General features: G+C 38.4%; 1 long non-coding RNA gene across 1 annotated transcript in view; it reads right to left on the bottom strand.

The window, feature by feature from the left end:
* LOC110259285 overlaps positions 1–4,735 on the bottom strand; it is a 28,748-nt gene extending 24,013 nt beyond the window's left edge. Inside the window, exon 1 of the long non-coding RNA XR_002341533.1 lies at positions 4,658–4,735. This is a non-coding gene — a long non-coding RNA (uncharacterized LOC110259285). The remainder of the gene's footprint in view (positions 1–4,657) is intronic.

Below are 20,425 nucleotides of genomic sequence, written 5' to 3'. Positions count from 1 at the left end.
CTAAGCATGTATATCACAAATTGCTTGAAAGCCATCATCATAATATTCTGGGTCCCACCAAAATGTTATGATTAAACAGCCACAACAAAGGCTGTGCCCAGAAGGTCTCGCTTTTGTTCTGAGCTGGGTTTATTTGAAGAAAGTGGAATGTGATTGTAATAAGAAGCCTGGCCTGGCTCTGTCTCTTCAACTCATTAGGCTGCCTTAACATGCAAGAGGCAGTCTGGTGGAGGGGGACAGGCTAGGGGAAGGCTTGTAAGTTCCACACAACACCCTGGGGCTTGACAAGGGAAGAGAGGATGATAGGTGCAGAGGAGATGGATGAAGTCCTCCATCAGATGACTCCCACGGAGTTGGAGTCCTCGCCTTCAGGGCAGAGCTCTCAGTGGGGGTGGGGGGGTGCACTCCATCACAGTCAAAAATTCCAGTGATACATCGTTCATGAGAAAAATCAGACAAGGCAAGTTACGGGAAAGAGCAGGAAGCCATGTCCATCTTCCAATCAGATTTTCAATATTTAACCATCACTTCCTAAGTACAGTTGGGCTTGGTGAATTATGCAGTATCCACAAGGCTGTCTGAGGAGACTGGCTCCTAATAATGGATTTTTGCATCACAAATGAATAGGGTTTTCTATTCATCTCTCCTTCCTGTGGTTACTTCTGCCTAATTTGCATTTTTACCTGTGACTTTGGCTTTATGATAAGAAATGTAAAATCCAGTGTTCCCATCATGGCTCAATGGAAAGGAATCTGACTAACATCCATGAGGAGATAGGTTCAATCCCTGGCTTCACTCAGTGGGTTAGGGATCCTGCATTGCCGTGAGCTGTGGTGTAGGTCACAGACAAGGCTAGGATCTGGCATTGCTGTTGCTATGGTGTAGGCCAGTGTCTACAGGTCCAATTTCACCCCTAGCCAGGGAACTTCCATACTCTGTGGGTGCAGCCCTAAAAAGCCAAAAAAAAAAAAAAAAAAAAAAAAAAAAAGAGTAAAATCCTCTTTTAGCAAAAGTGTCCAAACTGATTGACCCTATATTAATTAAATACACTTGTTTGGGTATTCTATTCTCATTTGCATGCAGAGCTTCAAACAGGTACAAGTTATATACAGTCAAATCCAGATGTGCTCTTTCCCCGGAAGAATAAAAACAGGCCCTCCTGGCCTGCTAGGAGCTGAAGGTGATGAAGTGGAACAAGTGGAGCCAAAATGGAGCAAATAAAAAGTGGGAATCTGAGCACATAGAATCAGAGAGCAGAATGGTAGTTATAGGAGCTGGTGGGCGGGGACTTGGGGAGATGTTCGTCCAAGGGTACAAATCTGCAGTGAGAAAATAAGTAAGTTCTGTAGATCATACACAGCACAGTGATTATAGCTAGCGATAATGTATTGTATACTTGAGAGTTACTAAGAGACTAGACCTTAAATGTTTTCAACAACTCATGCTATGGCGGTAAAGTATAGTCATATTGCAATGAAATGAATCAAATCAACTCCTCGTATACCTTAAACTTACACAATGTTATATGTCAATTATATCTAAATTAAAACAATTGGTTATTTGACATTAAAAAACCAACTCAGTCCCACTGCGGCTCAGCAGTAACAAACCTGACTAGTATCTACGAGGACACAGGTTTGATCCCTGGCCTCACTCAGTGGGTTAACAATCCAGCGTTGCCATGAGCTGTGGCATAAGTTGCAAATGAGGCTCGGATCCTGCATTGCTAGGGCTGTGATGCAGGCCAGCAGCTGCAGCTCTGATTCAACCCCTAGCCTGGGAACTTCCATATGCCATGGGTGTGGCCCTAGAAAAAAGAGCTAAAAAAACCACAAAAAAAACCGAAAAACAATAGTGGGAGCTTAGGACATTTTTCATAGCACTGGAGTCAGTGGTGGCTGGAAACTGGCTACTGTCCTAGGGGTGAGTGTGATGCTATAGGGAGGTAATTTACATGGAGCACATCCATCTCAAGTTGTAGGGCTGAGGCTGGGGAGCTTTCCTCCCAAGGATGGAGAATGCTCACTTGTTAAGGGATTGCTTGGGCTTTGGCTTTCTCCAGACACAATTTAGGTATTAGGATTTCCAGATCATACTTGGCATTAAGGATGTCATAACAAACTCTACTTTCTAAGGCTTCTGATCCTTAAATATAATTCAAGGGAAGTAGTGGCTTTTTTCATTTGCATATATTCTCATGCCTTTATTTTTTCAGTTTCTTTAGATACCATTGACCTATAGCATTATTTAAGTTTGAGGTGTAAAATGTGTTGATTTGATATATTTATAGATTATAAAATTATGGCTGTAGCTTAGCTAATAACTCTCTCATGTCATATAATTACTTTGTGTGTGTGTGTGTGTGTGTGTGTGTGGTGAGAACATTTAAGATCTACTCTCTTAGCAACTTTCAAGCACATAACTCAATATTATTAGGTAAAATCACCATGCTGTACATTAGATCCTCAGTACTTACTCATCTTATAACTAGAAATTTGTACTTTTGACAAAGGTCTCCCTCTTGCCCCCACTCCCCAGCCCCTGGTAACCACCATTCTGCTCTGTGTTTCTGGGATTTTGAGTTTTTTAGATTCCACGTATAAGTGACACCATATAAGAGTTACTATTTGTCTTTGCCTATCAGACTTTCTTTTTAATCATACGATTTAAAAAAAAAATTTTTAAAGTTACTTTCCATTTACAGTTATTACAAAATATTGGCTATATTCCCCATGTTATACAGTACCTCCTTGAGCCTATCTTACATCTAATAATTTGTACCGCCCACTCCCTCACCTCTATATTGCCCCTCTCCCTTCCCCACTGGTAACCACTAGTTTGTTCTCTTCATCTGTGAGTCTGCTTCATTTTTGTTACATTCACTAGCTTTTTTAGATTCCACATATAAGTGAGATCATACAGTATTTGTCTTTCTCCATCTAAGTCATTTCACTTAACATAATGCCTTCCAAGTCCACTCACTGACACTTAGGTTGCTTCTATTTCTTGGTAGTTGTAAATAATGCTGCTAGGAACTTTGGGGCGCATGTACCTTTTTGAATTAGTGTGGGGTTTTGGGGGGGGGATATATACCCAGCAGTAGAAATGCTGGATCATATGGTAGTTCTATTTTTAGCTTTAGCATAATCCCCTCAAATTGTATCTACAGTTGTCACAAATGGCAGGATTTCCTTCTTTCTTCCAGCTGAATAGTATCTCATTGTATGTATATAGACCACATCTCCTTTATCCTTTTATCTGTTGAGGGACACATATTGTTTCCATATTATGAATAATGTTGCAAGAAACATGGCAGTCCATGGCTTTATTAAGGTTGTGCCAAAGGAAAGCAACAATACCTACATAATGAGCATCCTACCCCCTCTCTCCTTCCCTCCCTCACTTTTCCCCCTCCCTTCTTCCTTCCCTGCTTCCTTCCTCCTCCTTCCCTCTGTCCCTCAGTGGAACTTTTTTTGAGTGGCAGCCATGTGGCAGATAGGTACTGTGCTAGGCTCTGGGGAAATCACGGCTAACGAGATGCAGCCTCTGTCCATGAGATGCTCTTTATAATCTAGCATGAAATACAGAAAAGTAAACAGGCAATGGCAACTCAGAGGAATAACATCTTATGAGGATAATGATAACAATAAGGATTTATGTTCATTAAGTCATTTTCACAACTATCTGTTGAGCCAGGTACTACTGGTATTCCTATTTTACTAGTGAAAAGCTTGAGGCTTGGTTCATTTTGCAAGTTCATGCACTTAGCAAGTGTAAAGCCGAAATTTGAATCTCAGCCTGTGGAATGTGGATTCTGTCTGAGAAGTTAACTCAAGCACTTTGACACTAATTGGTTATGTGGGCAAACACTGTGATGGGAATTGCAGCTAGCATGGTCTTGGAGGAGCCAGAGGGTGGTCAGGAAAGGCTCCTTGGAGGAGGTTACAGCTAATCTGAGAACTGAAGAAAGATTAATAGCCAAAAGAATAAGATAAATTTGAGTCTGAGACCTGGCCATTCCCACTCCCCAGCTTGGGTGAAACATTTGACTTCTCAGCCTCGACCGCCTTATCTACTGAGAAAATGAGGCTGATATTATCCTCATTTGAAAATTGTTAGAATGAAATGAGATAGCATATGTGAAAGTTTGAGCATAGGGCTTGGCATTAGGAAAACACTTGATAAATATTTCTTTTCTAAACAATGCAACAATGCCAAGCAATCATATTCTGCATTTCGCTGTGTCAGGGAACACGTGATCTGCATTAACACCAAAGCCATGGTCTAATTCAGATAGTTTAAAATGAGAATTTAGATTATTTATTCTAATTTATATTAGCACTATCCCTATTATTTTCTTGGGTATTTTTGGGTATTTCGTTTATCTGCTTGCTTAACAACTCATTCAGCTATTACTAGATGTATTTTAAGAACATTCGTGGAGGAAAAAAAGTTGTTTGGCTAATTCTCAGAAATAGAGCCTGAGAGGAGCATTTATCAAAACAACTCAATGTAAAAACAAAACAAAACAAAACCAAAACAAAACTCTGTGATTGGTTGCTGAGATAAAAAGAAGACATGAATCTAAAACATAATAACTTACTAATTGATTCTCAAGTTCATGGGCATTTGTAACATAAAAAAAAAAAATGTATACTTTATGACAGAATCACTTCCAGATGTAAGAAGCTCCTCTTCTTCAATTCATTTAAGAAAACATTAGAAACTGTTGAAACAAATTGATGCAATTGGTTTAGGACAAATGGATATACTACAGGTAACTCAAAATTGTTAATCCCAAGCAAGACTCACAATCTCTCTTACTAAATATCTATTCCTCTTTTGTGCCAAATCAGTTAGTGACATCAGTATTCTCTTACTTAGGCTAAAAACTTTGAGTGATCTTTGTCTCCTCCCTGTGTCAAATCAGCTGTTAAATGTGATAGGCAAGTCAGCAGTCCCAAGACTCCTACCCTTCAGTGTAACACTTTCTTTATAATCCCTTTCCCTTGAGTGTAGGTAGGACCTGTGAATAATGTCACTCCAGTGATTATATGGCAAAGGTAGAGGGATTTTGCAGATGTGATTAAGATCCCTAATTAGTTGATTCTGAGTTAATCAAATGGGGATTATCCTGGGGAGATCTGATTTTGAATCCAGGGGAGATGGCAGAGATTCTTTTGCTGGCCTTGGGGAAGTCATTGTTCCCAAGTTTATGTTCGTAACATAGCTTCATTGTTATGAAAGGGTTCCTGTGGCAAGGATCTGAGAGTGACCTCTAGTATATGAGAGGTGTTCCCCAGTGATAATGGCTAAGAAAATAGGAAACTCAGTAATGAATTCTGCCAATAACCAAGATGAGCTTAGAAATAGATCCTTTCCCAGTCAAGCCTCCAGGTAAGAACATAAACCAACTGATACCTTGACTGTAGCCTGTACCCTGAGAAGAAACCTAGCTACACTGTACCCAGAGTCATGACCCACAGAAACTGAGATAATATATATGTTGCTTTAAGTGACTAAGTTTGCATCAATTTGTTATGCAGCATAGAAAATGAATACAAAAATTCTCTCTATGGAGTTTCCATTGTGGCTTGGTGGTTAATGAACCTGACTAGTATCCATGAGGACACGGATTCAATCCCTGGCCTTGCTTAGTGGGTTAAGGATCTGTCATTGCTGTGACTGTGGTGTAGGCAGGCAGCTACAGCTCTGATTTGACCCCTAGCCTGGGAACATCCATATGCTGCAGATCCAGCCCTAAAAAGACAAGACCAAAAAAAATTTTTTTTTTTCCAAATTTTCCCTTTCCAGTGTCTTTAGTTCTCCCATTTTCTTTATTGTTATTTCTCTCACTGAGGTCCTCATGCCCCTCACCTGAACTAATAACTTTCTAACTTGTTTTCCCCTTATTAGTTTCTCACTTTTCTGGGGAATTCATTGCCACTGTGTTTTATCTTCCAGAAATAAAGTTTTGATCATGACTCACTCTCAAAAAAAAAAAAAAGGTTCAATTACACCATGCATAAAAATAAACTCAGAATGGATTAAAGACCTACATGTAAGGCTAGATACTATAAAACTCTTAGAGAAAAATATAGGCAGAACACTCCTTTACGTAAATCACAGCAATATCTTTTTGGGTCCACTTCCCAGAGTAATGAAAATAAAAACAAAAATAAACCAATGGGATCTAATTAAACTTAAAAGTTTTTGCACAGCAAAGGAAACCGTTAAAAACATGCAAAGACAACCTACAGAATGGGAAAAAATTTTGCAAATGAAGTGTCTGACTAGAGATTAATCTCCAAAAGATACAAACATCTCATTCAGCTTTATATTAAAAAAATCAAAAAATGGTCAGAAGATCTAAACAGATATTTCTGCAAAGAAGACTTAGAGATGACCAAAAAGAACATGAAAAGGTGCTCATTATCACTAATTATTAGAGAAATGCAAATCAAAACTACAATGAGGTATCACCTCATACCAGTCAGAATGGCCATTATCAAAAAGTCTACAAACAATAAATGCTGGAGAGGGTGTACAGAAAAGAGAACCATCCTACACTGCTGTTGGGAATGTAAACTGGTATAACCATTATGGAGAACAGTATGGAACTTCCTTAAAAACTAAATATAGAACAAGCATATGATCCAGCAATCTCACTTCTGGGTATATACTGGAGAAAACCATAATTTGAAAGAATACAATCTCCCTAATGTTCCCTGCAACACAATTTACAACACCCAAGACATGGAAGCAGCCTAAATGTCCATCAACAGAGGAATGGATGAAGAAAGTGTGGTACATATATACAATGGAATATTACTCGGCCAGTAAAAAGAATGAAATAATGTCATTTACAGCAATATAGATGGAGCTAGAGATTATCATACTAAGTTAGACAGAGAAAAATAAATATGATATCACTAATATTCAGAATCCAATAAAAATGATACGAAAGAGCTTATTCACAAAATAGAAACAGACTCAAAGATTTCAAAACAAAATTTATGTTTACCAAAGGGGAAATTTTGTGGGGAGGGATGGACTGGGAGGTTGAGACTGACATACACACATTACTATATACACAATCGATGGGTTACAAGGACCTACTATATAGCTTGGAGAAATCGATTCAATATTCTGTGATAGTCTATATGGGGAAAGAATGTGAAAAAGAATGGAAATATATGTTTATGTATGGCTGACTTACTTTGCTGTGCACCTGAAACACAACATTTTAAGTCACCTATATTTAATAAAATTTATTTTAAAAGTATATTGCTTCCATTTTCTCCATAATCACAGATATATAGCTTAGTCATTTTGGCTATGGGTTTTAGATTTAGAGAGCTATGGACTTATAAATTACAGAATCTAAATTCTAACACTTAACTGGCTTGGGTATATTAATAAACCTCTTTAAGCCTCAGAGGTTCTATAAAGTGAAGATCATAATTGTATCTTTCTCATGGGCTATTTAAGAATGAAATGAGATAGTGCATATAAAGTTTCTGTTACACAGTGTATGCTCAATAAATCATAACTATGATTGTGGTTATTATAGAATTAAATCCAAACTGCTTATTCTGGTATTTAAAGCCTTCAATGATCTTCATTTTTTAATAATGATTTTTATTTTTTCTATTATAGCTGATTTACAGTATTCTGTCAATGACCTTTAACAGCTTTCCCAGCCACATCTCTGTCTATGCCTTTCCACAAATTATACTCATCAGCCACACCAGCCTAATCAAATGAACTTGGTTTCACATCATGCAATCTATGTTTCTGTCCAGTACTTATTTTCTTCCTTGAGATTAGTATTTTTATTCTTGCCACTCTACACCTATCAAAATTCCACAAATAGTTTGAAGCTCAGCCTTTATGAGACCTCCCCTCTGAACAGAAGAAGGCTTCAGCTGGCACCCACTTACTGGCACTTACCTATTTACCCACCACTGGCATCACTTACTGGATACTCAATGCCTAGATCTATTCTGATTTGTCAGAGGCCCATTCTGATTGATGGTATCATATAAGTTGCTGTATATTGTTAGTTGTAACCCTGCTATATTGTTGCTGTATATTGTTAGTTGTAATCCTTCTCCTTCTTTGATCTCTCAACTCAAAATTACTACTTCCTCTCTTTGTGTTCCCGTAGCAATTTGCTTCAACCTATGTGTGGTATTTTAAACTACATTTTGAACTTCCACCTGCTCACATGATTGTCTTTCTCACTGTATAAAAAGAAGGGATCATCTTCAGATTCCCAATTCACTGGACACATAAATGCTCAAATCCTTGTTGGATGATTAAGAATTAGTTTCATTGACTTACTTGTCAGTCTTAAGAAGGATGAAGCACATTTTTGTAATGGATGACATCTACTAATAGTTCACTGGCTTCAGCAGCATCTTATTTGGCTTAAATAATTAAATATTTTACATGAATGCATCAAAGTAAACTATGTATGATTTATAAAGCCCAATAAATTCTATAAATATGTGGATGGACAATTTATTCAAATGATAATATCTCTATCTTTATATCAATGTTTCATTGCCAGAATAATTTCAGTACTTCATTGCTGTAACAAATCTTTTTATGTCAAACAATTGCATTTATATAAACTGGAAAACATTTGAAATATCACCTAGCCTATGGATCTGGAGATTTGAATCCATATAAAGATCTCTGTCTTCCCTTTATCTCTTCTAATCTATCTTTCAGTCCATGCTCTTTGCCCAACTGCCTCTTCCCTTTCTAATCAAGGACCATTCTTGCTGGAAATTGTAGACTTCAAATAGAAGTCACATAGTTTTGCTTTTTTTTTTTTTTCTTTATAGGGCCACACCCATGGCATATGGAAGTTCCCAGACTAGGGGTCAAATCAGAGCTGTAGTTGCCAGCCTACACCACAGCCACAGCAATGTCTGGTCTGAGCATCTTTATTCTGTTCCATTGGTGTGTATGTCTGTTTTTGGTACCAGTACCACACCGTCTTGATGACTGTGGCTCTGAAATATTGCCTGAAGTCTGGGAGAGTTATGCCTCCTGCTTGGTTTTTGTTCCTCAGGATTGCTTTGGCAATTCTGGGTCTTTTGTGGTTCCGTATAAAGTTTTGGATTGTTTATTCTAGTTCTGTGAAAAATGTCATGGGTAATTTGATAGGGATTGCATTGAATCTGTAGATTGCTTTGGGTAGTATGGCCATTTTTACAATATTAATTTTTCCAACCAAGGAGCATGGAATATCTTTCCATTTCTTTGCATCCTCTTTAATTTCCTTGATTAATGTTTTATAGTTCTCAGCATATAAGTCTTTGACCTCCTTGGTCAGGTTTATTCCCAGGTATTTGATTTTTTTGGGTGCAGTTTTAAAAGGTATTGTATTTTTGTATTCCTCTTCTAATAGTCCAATGATAGTATACAGAAATGCGACTGATTTCTGAATGTTAATCTTATATCCTGCTACTTTGCTGAATTTGTTGATCAGTTCAAGTAGTTTTTGGGTTGAGTCCTTAGGGTTTTCTATATATAGTATCATGTCATCTGTATACAGTGACAATTTTATCTCTTCCCTTCCAATTTGGACTCATTTTATTTTGTTTGTTTGTCTGATTGCTGTGGCTAGGACTTCCAGTACTATGTTGAATAACAGTGGTGAGAGTGGGCATCCTTGTATTGTTCCAGATTTTAGTGGGAAGGCTTTCAGCTTCTCTCCATTGAGTATTATATTTGCTGTGGGTTTGTTATAAATGGCTTTTATTATGTTAAGGTATGTTCCCTCTATACTCACTTTGGTTAAGAGTTTTGACCATGAATGGATGTTGGACTTTGTCAAATGCTTTCTCTGCATCTATTGAGATGATCATGTGTTTTTTTACTTTTCTTTTATTATTGTGATGTATGACGTTGATTGACTTGAATACCTTGAACCATCCTTGTGCACCTGGGATGAATCCCACTTGGTCGTAGTGTATGATCTTTTTTATATGTTGTTGGATTCGGTAGGCTAAAATTTTGTTGAGAATTTTTGTGTCTCAGTTCATCAGAGATATTAGCCTATAGTTCACTTTTTTGGTGATATCTTTATCTGGTTTTGCTATTAGGGTGATGGTGGCATCATAGAATGTCTTTGGGAGTGTTCTCTCTTCTTCAAACTTTTGGAAAAGTTTAAGGAGGATGGGTGTAAGTCCCTTTTTGTATGTTTAGTAGAATTTGCTTATGAAGCCATCTGGTCCTGGACTTTTGTTTGTAAGGAGTGTTTTTATGACATATTCAATTTTTTTTTTTTTGTCTTTTTGCCTTTTCTAGGGCCACTCCCTTGGCAATATGGAGGTTCCCAGGCTAGGGGTCTAATTGGAGCTGTAGATGTCGGCCTATGCCAGAGCCACAGCAACATGGGATCCGAGCCACATCTGTGATCTACACCACAGCTCATGGCAACGTGGGATCCTTAACTAACTGAGCAAGCCCAGGGACCGAACCCGCAGCCTCATGGTTCCTAGTTGGATTTGTGAACCACTGCGCCATGATGAGAACTCCTCACTTTCTAGTGATCAGTCTGTTCAGTTGCTCTATTTCTTCTTGATTCAGTTTTGGCAGGCTGAAAGTTTCTGAAAAGTTGTTCATTTCTTCTAGGTTGTCAAATTTGTTGCATACAATTGCTCATAGTGTTCTCTTATGGTTTTTTATATTTCTGCAGTATCCATTGTGATTTCTCCTTTTTCATTTCTTATTTTGTTATTTGGGTTTTTTATCTCCTCTTAGTGAGTCTGGCCAGAGGTTTGTAAATTTTGTTTATTTTTTTCAAAGAACCAGCTCTTGCTTTTATTGTTTTTTTTCTATTATTTTTTTCAATCTCTATTTTGTTGATTTCCTTTCTGATCTTTATGATTTCTTTCGTTCTGCTGACTTTAGGTTTTGTTTGTTCTTCTCTTTCTAATTCATTTAGGTGATGGGTTAAGTTGACAATTTGAGATTTTCCTTCTTTTTTGAGGAAGGCCTGTATTGCTATGAATTTCCCTTTGAGCACTGCTTTTGCGGCATCCCATGGATTTTGGGTGGTTGTAGCTACATTATCATTTTTCTTGAGGCATTTTTTAATTTCCTTTTGATTTCTTCATTGACCTGTTGATTTTTTTAGTAGCATGTTTTTTAGTCTCCATGTAGGTAGTTTTTTCTCATTTATTTTCCTGTGGTTGATTTCTACTTTCATGCCATTGTGGTCAGACAAGATACTTGAAATAATTTCTATATTCTTAAATTTGTTAAGGTTAGTTTTGTGCCCCAGTATGTGATTGATCCTTGAGAATGTTCCATGTGCACTTGAGAAGAATGTATATTCTGATTTTTTTGGATGTAATGTCCTGAAAATGTTGCTTAAGTCTAACTTTTCTATTGTGTCATTTAGGATCTCTGTTGCCTTATTGATTTTCTGTCTAGAGGATCTGTTCATTGATGTGAGTGGGATGTTAAAGTCTCCTACTATTATTGAATGCCCATCAACTTCTACTTTTTTTTTTTTTTTTTGTCTTTTGTCTTTTTGTTGTTGTTGTTGTTGTTGTTGTTGTTGTTGCTATTTCTTGGGCCGCTCCCGCGGCATATGGAGGTTCCCAGGCTAGGGGTCGAATCGGAGCTGTAGCCACCGGCCTACGCCAGAGCCACAGCAATGCGGGATCCGAGCCGGGTCTGCAACCTACACCACAGCTCACGGCAACGCCGGATCCTTAACCCACTGAGCAAGGGCAGGGACCGAACCCGCAACCTCATGGTTCCTAGTCGGATTCGTTAACCACTGTGCCACGACGGGAACTCCCAACTTCTACTTTTATGTCTGTTAGTATTTGTTGCAAGTCCTTCTACTCATTTTAAATATGAGCTAGCTAGACTAGTTTCTTTCACAAATCTCTCACTTTCTTAGGATTTTAGAGCTCATAAAATATGTACACAATGTGTGTGTGTTTTCAAAATGCTTACTATTTACCAAACATAGTGCAAGATACTTTACATGAGTTTTCTTGGTTAATTCTCCCAACCAAACTCTATGGTATATAAAAATTACTATTTCTGTTGTTGCATTTTACAAGCTTAGAGGTTAAGTAATTTTCTCAGGTACTTTGTGCTCTTCCCTACTGTCCTCACGTCACAAAGGAGAGCAGAGATTTAGAGTGGCAAGTGGCACACCTGGGATTCAAACTCATATTTTCCTCCACTCTGTAGTCAGAGCTCTCACCCTCGTGCCATAACTCCCTTCTTTCCTTTGAAGTTTTGATGTCTGATTTCTTAAAATCCTCAGCACACCTCAGTCTCTGCCTTACATTTCCTTTCCTTATTATGAACTCCAAGATGACATGGTAACCACTCAGTTCTTCCTTGTTAGAGAGAAGATGATCCAAAATAGCAGTCTCTTTGCTGTAGTTTCTATTATTTCAGAGCAGATATTGTCAGTAAGGTAAGTAAAACAATTTTTAATGATTTGACTTTGAGCTGTAAAAGACTCCTAGCAGATGTCAGGAGAGTTGAGATTCCTCATCAACAGAGAGCTTGCCTCTGTGCCAGTTTTGTCATGGAGGCAGACCATTATTTTTGCATATGATAATTCTCTAAGACTGGCAAGAAATGATGTACAGATGTTATATAGTAGACTTGGACATTATAATGGAGGACTCTTGCCTGTATAATAAAAATCTTTAATTATACCACAACTATTAGGGGAAAAAGGTTAACAGTGGTTCTGCTTTTTTATATATTTTAATTTTTTCCCTTCAATTAAGCATCAACACTTTAATCCCAATGAGCTCAGTTGATGGCAAAGAATCTCTATTTTTGAAACAATTTATGACTTCCATCTTAGGGTTTTTTTTTTTTTTTGAGTCTTTTTAGGGCCACACTCGTGGCATATGGACGTTGGAGCTATAGCTGCCAGCCAACACCATAGCCACAGCAACACCTGACCTGAGCGGTGCCTGTGACCTATACTGCAGCTCACGGCAACACTGGATCCTTAACCCACTGAGTGAGGCCAGGGATCAAACCCGCATCCTTATGGACACTAGTCATGCTCATTACCACTGAGTCACAATGGGAACTTCCCCCATCTTAGTTTTACTTGTAGTAAACTTAGGATAAACATACTACCAATTAGTAGCATCAATACTAATCTATTTCCCACTCACATATTAGAAAGCAACCATAAATGTGTAATAGAATACTCAAATAATTGCATGGTGGTGTACATGGCAGCTGCAGATCCAATTCAACCCCTAAACCAGAAACTTCCATATGTCACAGGTGCACCCCTAAAAAGAAAAAAAAATGTACAAACACTCTAGTAAAGGCAAAGGCGACACAATGCTGAAAATAAGCTATTTTGGCCAAGCAATAAGCAATGTGATAGCTTGAAATATTTTTTGGGAACTCACAGATGAATGTCCAGATTCAACATATAAAGGAAAATTAGGAGTATCAACATATAATTATAAAATCTCAAGGCTGCTAGTATATTTTAAGAAGACATTAATTACCAACAACTTCCATTGGATTATATAGGCAGTAGCATGCTTCCATAACTTCTGTCTGTCATTTCGTCCTCACTGAAATGTTCTTCCCTATGCTTCTAGTGTCAAGTTTAAGAATTTCTACTAATCTTAGACATTATTTATCCCTGGGCTTTTCCCTTTCCTTTTTATATTTTATCCATTTCTTTCCAAGAAGATATTTCCTTTGATTGTCATATTTCTTGACGTGAATCTCACCAAATGTCAGGATACCTATGGGTTATAGTTACTTTCTTAAAATATCACATTTATCTTTGTTATCTGTTTTAGTCAATATTCTTCATTTGAAACTAACAGAAATCCACTTATATTAGCTTAAACAAAAAGAAAATTTATTGGACGGAGACAGGAATGGCTCATTAAACCTGAGGATAAGACGTAAAGCTGAGCTTCCTGAGGATCTGGAACTAGCATGTAGGAAGCCAAGAGTTTGGGAGTTGCTCTCCACCTCTTTGGGGTCATGGGTGACTAACTTGATGATTAGGTCTACTGCTTTTATAGGAACCAAAAGCAATGAAGCATTCTCAGAATGAATAATTCAAAGATCTCATGAGATGCTTTTCCATGATCCTTGTAGAAATATTTATTGTTATTGCTAATTCTTCACACATTTTCACAAACTCCCATAATTTACTAGGTGGGCATAATGTCACATACATAAATAGATGCTGAATAAATAATCATTGAATAAATGTTATACCTCACTTATAGACTGCTGTCACATACTCCTTCTTGGATATGACAAAGATGTGGCAGTGACATTTGCCACTCGACTGACTGATAGGTTTAATTTGACTGATCTAACACTTAATCTTTGTGTTTCCTGCAGACCCTAATTTTCCATATAATACATGAAAGTCTTAGACGATCAAATAATATCAGCTCAGAATAACTATATTAGAAAATCATTTTTCTTTGAAAGCCAGGCTTCCTGATAAGAAAATTTGTTTTTTAAATAATTGAATGATTTAAAGATAATAACTAAGGAAATCTTTGAAAGAAAAGACCTCATTTACAATATTTTTGTACAAATTTCAGAGTTCCCATTGTGGCTCAGCTGAAATGAATCCAGCTAGTATCAATGAGGATGCAGGTTCAATCCCTGGCCTCACTCAGTGTGTTGGGGATCTTGTGTTGCTGTGAGCTGTGGTCTAGGTCACAGATACAGCTTGGATCTGGCATTGCTCTGGTTGTGGTGTAGGCCAGCAGTCTGCAGCTCCAATTCGACCCCTAGCCTGGGAACTTCCATATGCTGCTGGTGTGGCCCTAAATAGCAAAAAAGGAAAAAAAAAAAGTACTAATTCGACCTCTACTTGAGCGTCAAAAACCCAGTGCTTTAAGACAGCCTGCTGGTGAGACCAGGTCAATAAAAGCTGGAGGAAACAGTAGTTCCTAGCAAAACCGACCTACACCAGACCCTCCCTGTCTCTTGACTTCTCCCTCCCCTTACTGTTTCTGATCAGGTTTTATCACTGGTACCCTGATTCATGGACCAGCCATTTTCTCGGCATCTTAGCAAGTCCTGTCTGATTCCCAAACAAATTCTTCCAATCCTATTCTCAATGATTCCAGCGTCATTTTCTAGAACTTATCTATAAATATCTCTTGGCATCTTCCTGTAAAAATTCTAATTGTGATCTGACTACATGAGTTAGCTCCTCCTCCCACACTACAAAAACTAAGACTGATTCCCAGTCACACACGCCTGTCACAGATTTGATTCCCTCTTGGGAGGGTGCAGTGTTAATCATTAACATATTTCCAAGCATGGGTACTTGCATCTGCTCATTTATTACTGTTACACATCAGTGGCAGAGTTACCATATAATGTATTGCCTCCACTAGGAAATACTTGAGCATGAAAGGAAGCACTATTAATAATCACTCCAGAGTAACAGGTACATATCAAGTTTGCTGGACAAACTAAAATTATTGTCACCTTAATCATTAACTGGTTTCTCCTCTAGGAAATTGTTTTTTCTGTAGAGATTCATTTATTTTTCTTGATGTGTTTAAATCTCTCTTAGAGTCACTAATTTCTGGAAATGAATGATTCAATAAACAGGTTAAGAACAAGACTCTTGGAAATGCTCTTTAAAAGCAAACAAAGACCATCCCAAGGACCTCAAACTCTCAAACATAAGGAACATTTGACACTTCACAACTTACTAGACAGGGACACTTTTCTTTTTAAAATAGTGAATTGATTACAGTGTCAGATGAGTTATGCACATCCTTTTTTTCTTTCTTTCTTTTTTTTTTTTTTTCTTTTTATGGCAACACTCATGGCATATGGAAGTTTCCAGGCTAGGGGTTTTATCAGAGCTGCAGCTGCTGGCCTTCACCACAGCCACAGCAACACTGGATCCAAGCAGCATCTGCCACTTATGCTCAACTTGCGGCAATGCTGGACACTTAACCCACAGAGCGAGGTCAGGGATCGAACCCACATCCTCACATATACCATGTCAGGTTCTTAACTGGCTGAGCCACAAGGGGAACTCCTAGTTCTTTATGTATTCATCAATGATTACCAGATTTTTTTTTCTGTGTAGTGTTTAGGTTCCTTTGAGAAGCCTCTGTAACCTTGTCTAGTGTGGACTATAATCTAAGGTTCTAATATAGAAACACACATCCAAGACTGACCAACTAATTTAGCCTCTTTTATGCACCAATTTCTAAATTTCTGAGGTTAGGAGTTCCCTCTGTGGCTCAGTGGTAACAAACCTGACTGGTATCCATGAAGATAGAGGCTCAATCCCTGGCCTCACTTAGTGGGTTAAGCATCTGGCGTTGCTGTGAGCTGTGATGTAGGTTGCTGACATGGCTTGGACCCCACGTTTCTGTGGCTGTGGCCTAGGCTGGCAGCTGCAGTTCTAATTCGACTCCTATCCTGGGTTCTATGTGCCACTGGTGCAGTCCTAAAAAAAAAGCACAAGAAAAATTTTCAAGTTTAGGGTAATTCTGTATATTTTCATATATAGTCATAGAATATCTGAATTGATATGACTCTCAAAAACCATCTAACCCAATGGGTCTCCAACACAGCTACATATCTGAATATTTGGGGAACTTAAAAATTACTTTTATCTTCCCTATTTCCAGAAATTCTGATTTGAGTGATCCAGGAAGGGATGCAGGCATTTTTTTAAAAAAATACCTCAGGTGATTTCAACGAGTAGTCACAGGACTCAGAACCTTTGATTTCACTCAATTCTTTCATTTTATATGGAAGAAAATCAAGGCCCTCTTATATCAGTTGTCACTGTGGGTTAAGGATCCAAATATCCCTGTGAATTGCAAGATGTTTTTAAAAGGGCTCTGGGAATGTGACATCACCTTCTTTATTTAGAACTGATCATCATTTTTATGGCTTCCAACAGATGTCTTGGTTTCTTGAATTATCCTCTCACGTCACGGGGCTTCTAAGGCACTTGCTGCCAAAGAGCCGGAAGGTATGTCTCTTTTTTCATTCTCCAGGTAGTAGAGCATATTTTAGCTTTTTATTTCTTGCCAGTATTTTTGCTTCACTTTCTTCACTTATCCTTTTTGTCCACTGAAGTTTGTCTTTTAACACTTGAGATTATGAGCATTATATCCCAGAAGATCTCATAACTCCAAAAATATTTTTCTTTTGCCATTATGCCTGACTGAGTTTACCTCAGGGGTCAGCAAACGCTGGGCCAAATGGAGACAGCTGCTTGGTTTTTTTGTAAATAAAGTTTTATTGGCACATAGCCACATCCATCCATTTGTGTTGTCTATGGCTGCTTTCATGCACAATAGCAGAGTTGTGACAGAGACTGTAAGACCATCAAAGCTGAAGATATTTACTGAAAGCTCCTCTATGCAAAATGATTTCTGGCCCCTGGTTTAGCTAGTCTTTAAATTCTTGGACTGCAAGACATTGATAGGTATTTCTTCCTTCACTTCCAATTCTTAAATGATGCTGTGTGGGAGTTCCCTTCTGGCTCATTGGTAATGAACCTGACTGGTATCCATGAGAACTCCGGTTCAATCCCTGGCCTCACTCAGTGGGTTAAGGATCCAGCATTGCTATGAGCTGTGGTGTAGGTCACAGAGGCTTGGAGCCCACGTTGCTATGGCTGTGGTGTAGGCCAGCAGGTATAGCTCCAATTTGACTCCTAGTCTGGGAACTTCCATATGCCAAGTGTGCAACCCCCCCAAAAACAAAAAAACAAATAAACAAAAAAGAATGATGCTGTGGAGATGACAGGGCTCCACTTGATTCCCACCCATCTTTCCTTTACCTGCATTAATGACTTAGCTCTTTTGTTTGGATGTCCAAAGATTCTTTATCTTTAAAATCTAGTAACTTCTAGGCTCTATCTTGGTGTCAATTGTTTTACATCTATTTTCTTGGAATATCATACATTTGATCTTTTTTTATTTTTTGGAACACTATTTTGATTGGACAGAATTGAACAACTGTAATCCAAGGATACACATTATGCACATTTTCATTAAACTTTAGCTTTTATAGCATTGTTTTTTCACACATTTCACTTTGCTCACTTTTTTAGACCCATCTTCAGTATACCTTACAATCTGCACAGTAATATCTCTTCACTCTTCCCTGACTCTTGCATTCTGCTTTCAGATAGTAAAGTCTCACTAAATTCTTGGGGTATATGGCTATATGCTTGATCCTAAATTTATCAGCCTGATGGCAAATTTTTTTGGGGGGAGTCAATGTTATTCATCTGCCTTTTTTTCTTTCTCTTTCCTCCTTTTTCTTGTAATATCTTTATGTAGTTTGTGTGCTGGTTTCATTTTAATTACTAGTTATCCTTGAATGAGATAAAGTTCTTTCTGAATTATTTATTTGCAGAAGGTTCACAGAGAACAAAAATCATGTCTCTGAGCTATAAAAAATTCGTTCTAGTTCACAGCTGTGGTGGAGACTACTAATTGCATTCTCCAAAATCCATTTCTTTCTACTATAACAACAGAAACCAGATTCTACTCATTGCCATCATTCCAGCTAAACCCCTACAATTCCCAGGTTTCTTTATAGCTGGTTATGGCCACAGGACTAAATCCTATTCAAACAATATGTAAAGCAAGTGGTTTTTTTGTTTTGTTTTGTTTTGTTTTGTTTTGTTTTGTTTTTGTCTTTTTGTCTTTTTTTGTTGTTGTTGTTATTGTTGCTATTTCTTGGGCCGCTCCCACGGCATATGGAGGTTCCCAGGCTAGGGGTCTACTCGGAGCTGTAGCCACCAGCCTACGCCAGAGCCACAGCAACGCGGGATCCGAGCCGCGTCTGCAACCTACACCACAGCTCACGGCAACGTCGGATCGTTAACCCACTGAGCAAGGGCAGGGATCGAACCTGCAACCTCATGGTTCCTAGTCGGATTCGTTAACCACTGCGCAACAACGGGAACTCCAAAGCAAGTGTTGAATATGGCTTCTAGGTAAGAGCCTTAAAAACAGGAGGAGATAGAGTTCCCTTGTGGTGCAGCGGGTTAAGGATCCGGTGTTGTCACTGTAGCAAGTTGGATCACTGCTGTGGCATAAGTTCAATCCCTGGCCCAGGAATTTCCATATGCTGCAGGTGAGGTCAAAAAAAAAAAAAAAAAAAAGTGGGAAGAGAATAAGGCCTTCTACCTTATCCCTACAGCCTGGAATATGGATGTAATGACTGGTGCTCCAGAAATCATCATAAACCATGAGGTAGAAGACAGACGCCACAGAGGGAAACAGAGCTCAAATACAGAGGAGCAACGCAGAACTCACCATGAAGCTGCCATGCAAATCCTGTTTTTGAAGTTCTTTTAAATGAGAGAGAAATAATCATCTGTCATGTTAAAGTGTTTGGGATTTTTCTATTATATACCTGAGCGTTAATCTTGACTGATACAATAATAAAACTTACTCAGGCATGTTTGCATGAGTGTGTGTATGTGTATGTGGCTGTGTCAGAGAGTTGCTTTTGCCTTTGTTTTTCCTCTGCTAGTAAAAGCTGGCAGCTGGCAGTTGACATCTTCTCCACCTTGTCTCAGCTCACTGGTAGATGGCTTCCCGTTAACAGATCATGTTTGTGTGCTTTTGCTTTCAGCCCCAGCTTCCCTTTCTCCAGGTTGCAAAACAAGAAGCTTCCACCACAAGCCTGCATGTTCCATGATTGTTGTTTAAACAAGGAACTCATGGCTTCTCTCCTTAGCATCTTCCCCTTTCTTAGGAGAATGGATGCTCTGAGGGTTTGCCTGAGCTCTGCATTTTCAGGCAGGCCTTCCCACCAGCATCCCTGGTGGTCTCATTGAACATCCCCTTCCTCACACATCATGGTTCAGACTTTTAGCTGTTTCCTAGTTTTGTAGAAGATGGAATCTGCATTCCTGTTTTCCTTCTGTTTGTCCTTGAAGGGCGGCTTTGGAGGGGAGAAGGGACACCGATGTCCTTATTCTGCCGTTTTAAAACCAGAAGTTTCCTCGCTTTATTTTGAAAATGATATTTTTCCAAATTAGAAAAGGATGTATGTTCATAGTAGAGACATTAGAAAATGTAAAAAAAAAAATTAAAGGAAAATTGCACCAATGATAATCACGGTTAACATTTTAGAGAATATTTTTCCAAATTTTCTTTTAATCTATCTATAAGTATATTGATAAATCAAATATATATGTATGTAGATTATATAGTCACACCCTTCTACACACATTATTCTTTAACCTATTCATTTAAACTTTAGGGAATTCGGAGTTCCCATCGTGGCTCAGTGGTTAATGAATCCGACTAGGAACCATGAGGTTGCAGGTTCGATCCCTGACCTTGTTCAGTGGGTTATGGATCCGGCGTTGCTGTGAGCTGTGGTGTAGGTCACAGCCACG

This window comes from Sus scrofa, chromosome 2 (genome assembly GCF_000003025.6).
Source record: "Sus scrofa isolate TJ Tabasco breed Duroc chromosome 2, Sscrofa11.1, whole genome shotgun sequence".
NCBI lineage: Eukaryota > Metazoa > Chordata > Mammalia > Artiodactyla > Suidae > Sus > Sus scrofa.
This window is presented reverse-complemented; position numbering and strand designations above follow the sequence as displayed.